The sequence below is a fragment of the Populus euphratica genome, unplaced genomic scaffold (genome assembly GCF_000495115.2).
Source record: "Populus euphratica unplaced genomic scaffold, PopEup_1.0 scaffold185.1, whole genome shotgun sequence".
Taxonomy (NCBI): domain Eukaryota; kingdom Viridiplantae; phylum Streptophyta; class Magnoliopsida; order Malpighiales; family Salicaceae; genus Populus; species Populus euphratica.
Window position 1 is genome coordinate 645,684 of NW_011499982.1, and position 4,135 is coordinate 649,818.

The 4,135-nt window shown below is 31.2% G+C and overlaps 1 long non-coding RNA gene across 1 annotated transcript; it reads left to right on the forward strand.

Annotated features, from left to right (window-relative positions):
* Window positions 1-3,217: 3,217 nt before the first annotated feature.
* LOC105139902 (uncharacterized) lies at window positions 3,218-3,841 on the forward strand. Its single transcript, XR_845080.1, has 2 exons — window positions 3,218-3,440; window positions 3,481-3,841. It is a non-coding gene; the product is annotated as an uncharacterized LOC105139902 (long non-coding RNA).
* Window positions 3,842-4,135: the final 294 nt, after the last annotated feature.

Genomic DNA, 4,135 nt, shown 5'->3' on the forward strand with positions numbered 1-4,135 from the left:
CCCCCCCCCCCACCATTTCGCAGTCTCGGTGCGGCCCCCTCCATTTCGCAGTCTCGGTGCGGCTGCAACGATGAAGACGACAAAAACACGTGTCCAGATCCTTCGCTGCCTCTTTACCATTCGGTGGAACGTTAGAACTTTGCTTTCGATACAGCTTAGAGATTTATCTCCGATGGACATTCACAATTACGTGACATTCACAGTTACGTTTATGTTTTGATGTATGATATTAAAAATAATTTTTTAAAAATAAAAAATATTATTTTTATATATTTTTAAGTAAGAATATTTTAAAAAATAATTATGATTTAAATAAGAATTTCAATTTTTTTTACAAGATAATTTTCTATATATTTATTTTTTTATATTCTAATATGAAAAAATTAAAAAAATATATTATTTTAATATATTTTTAAACTAAAAACACTTAAAATATTAAATACCTTCAAAACCAAGTTAACAAGTACCATAGTAAACAGTATGGTCGGCATCGTATGTATTTACTGCATAGAACACAGGTATGGTTTGTCTAAACCTTCCACGTATATACCAAAACCAGCGATGAATCGTCAGCACTCCATTTCTATCAGTATATACGATCACAATACTTCAATTATATCTCTGTGGTTTTCAATATTTCCCCTACTTTTAGACGGCTAACGGGATCTAACCAAAATTATTCGTCGCCATCGGTCTTGGAATAATGCTCTCTCTCTCTCTGTCTCTCTTCCATGTAAAAAAAAGAATAATAATTAAAAAACAAAAAAACTATGGACACATCACAGGCATCATACTGGCCATTGAAAGAATCCTGTGGACCATGGTCTTACCTCTCTCTATGGACACATCACAGACACGTGTAGTCTCTCGATTGATCATCAAATATTAATTAGATTTCACGAGGTTGACGGTTCATGTCTTGGGAATAAATTAAAGGGGCTTGGCTGTTTTTATTTATTTCTATTCTTATAGTTCAATGTCACCTGATTTATATTAATTGTAAGAAGGTAGGCATAAACTGACAAATTAAAGTGCAAGTGTGGCTTTCTTATTGGACCTCTTGCTTAATACCTTGAACCAACTATATCAGGACGTGTAATAATTATGAAACTAAAGAAGTAAACCATAAGATTACAGATTAATAACTAATTCCCTTGAAAATAATAATTGAGTGTTGTTTCAATCCACTTCATCAAATAAATTTAGGTAGATGAGATCAAAGAAATATATTGATTCAATTTTGTTCTGGTTAGTCTGAAGGAGAAGGAAAACGAAAAAGGTTTACAGTTTCCCGAGAAATTGGAAAAGAGATAGAGAGAGAGAGTACAAATTGATGTAGTTTTTTAAATATATATATATATAAAAGTTAACTGCATGGATAGAACGAAAATTAAATGAATTCTAAAAATTAAAGAAATATATTGATTCAATTTTGAAATTATTAGTTTGGGGTATTTGCAGGAATGATAATATTATTTTTAAAATGTTTTAAAAAATATATTTAAATAGTATTTTTTAAAAATATTTTTAACAGTAACACATTAAAAGAATTTCAAAAAATAAAAAAATAAATTTTAAATATAAAAATTAAATGTTTATAAATTTTAATTTGAACTATGCCCCAATATACTTCTAAACAGGAGAAGGAGGTTCATGAATACAACTAATATATTTTATTTGAAGATATGTTAAATAAATTCATGATAGCGTTTGAGAATGCAGTTTAAATGATATTTGATAAATACATATTTTTTATTTAAAATTAATGTATTTTATATAAAAAATATTTTTAACAACAACACATTAAAAGAATTTCAAAAAATAAAAAAATAAATTTTAAATATAAAAATTAAATGTCTATAAATTTTAATTTAAACTATGCCCCAATATACTTCTAAATAGAAGGAGGAGGTTCATGGATACAATTAATATATTTTCTTTGAAGATATATTAGATAAATTCATGATAGCGTTAGAGAATGTAGTTTAAATGATATTTGATAAATAAATATTTTTTTATTTAAAATTAATGTATTTTATATTTTTATATGTTGATATAACCAATAATTTTTTAAAAAATAATTTTTTTTTTATATTTAAAAAACATGTTTTTATATAAAAAACGTTATCCATGCCAAATGCATCATCCATCACGACAACGCGGCACGGGATACACGTGTTTGGTGCTACTAATAGTTACCACACTGTTGATTGAGAAATTCCTTCCTTGAGTGTCTTTCCATTTTTTTTCCATGATAATTACGCGTGAACCAGAACAATATTTGTTTTCTCATGTAATTTTAATAGCATATCTTTTACATTAATCTCGTATACTAAGATTAATTTAATAAAAGTCTCTGGACACTAACTCCAAACATTAAATTCAAAAACTCAAGAAAAAGAGAGCACCTTCTTAACCATCAAGCCATTTAATATTAATTTATCTTAAAAATGTCGTGTTACCCTCTATTACCATGGACTATATATTATACATGCGTTAGCTATCAATTCCTATAGTTAACACATGTTTAATGCCCTGAGTCCATTGATTTCTTCTTTGGCGCTGTCAGATCCCTCTGAAAATTCAGAACAAGTTGCTTCACGAGTGGGCTTCCAAAACGGTACCCTCTGATGGGCAATTCTCAATTTCTCACGATTTTCACGAAGACATCGATACTGAGGAAACCGACATGCACCATGGCAAGTGGGTAGATCCAGGACAGCGTGGAGTGCTCTGATCAATTCGAAGACACGTGGAGCATGATAATATATATATATATATCTTCCATCAATCAAACTGTCAAATTTATAGCATCCCGTTGCCTAGCTTTTATTAAAAATTGAAAGGAGAACTCACCAGTGAAGTTTTAAGTGGGAGGTCGTCGAGTATGGATTATTATGGTCATTTCAGTATAAAATTGACAATTAAAATATAATTATCAGTAACAAAAAATATTTGTGTTTCGGTCCAGGACTGAAATTCCATGAGTGCCAAAGGAAGTCTCTTTGCATGTTACTGGGGAATTCACTTTTCACGAGTACTCTATATAGTGTTCGTGATTGTTAATGTGATATACATTATTATTATTATTATATATTCTTAACATGAACACACTAAATTTATTATTAAAAAAACTACAAAAATCATAAAAAGAATAAAAAAATCTCAAACTATAAATCGTCAAATGGAATTGGGGTGCATATTGAATGCAAAAATGGAGTTAAGAAGCCCATAAGTTAATAAATGAAACAAAATGTTCAAAATGGCTACAACCACGTCGAATGAGATGCGGCTTGGAAAAAGACGGAGCAATTTCTTACTAGCTGACAGCATTTTATAAACAGCCAAAGAGAGGCAGTCTTTCACTCCACCTGTAGACACACGACAGTGCAGAGAAAGCTCCTTCCTTAGCCATTGTAGGCCAGCAGCTTCTTTCCGTGGTAAAGAAGTAAAGCTCCCTCCTTAGCCATTGTAGGCCAGCAGAGACAAAAGTTGCAGTCGCAGACAAGGAAATCTACCTCAACCATAGTGAAGAGCTCCAGGTTAAAAACAAGAGGCTATCAGCAGAACAGGTATGTATGATCTGTTACATATCTTGTATATGTAATTCCTTCGTTACTTCAAAAACTTTCTTGATTTGCAACCCTTCATCTTTATATTTTTTTTTATACGTGCAAACTGCAAGTTTTGTTTATGATCTGGGTATAGCTTACTTGTTTTCTTCAAAGCTATAAGACACCAGGGTTCGACCCAGCCGGGTTGACTCGCTTGGATGCAGGTCAAAAACAAAGTGCCCTTGATGTTGTTTTGCTAAATGAAAAGATACCAGTTCAAAGTAAAACCGTCTTCTCGAGGCGGTGGATCACCGAGTTGATTTATCAAACAAAACTGGGTTTTATAACTATAATTTCGATGACTACATGATACGATATTGACTCAAGGGTGAGATTAATTTACAGGAGACGATTTTAGGAATTCTCATGTCAAAAGTCCCTCTTTTCTTTTCGTTCTCCCTCCCCCTCTTCCTCTCTATGCATAGAAAAAATAATAGGAATAATGGTGCCCTGGAAAAGGGATGGATATTTTCATGATTTAATTGAACTTAAATATGTCAATTAATATCCGAGAATATCGA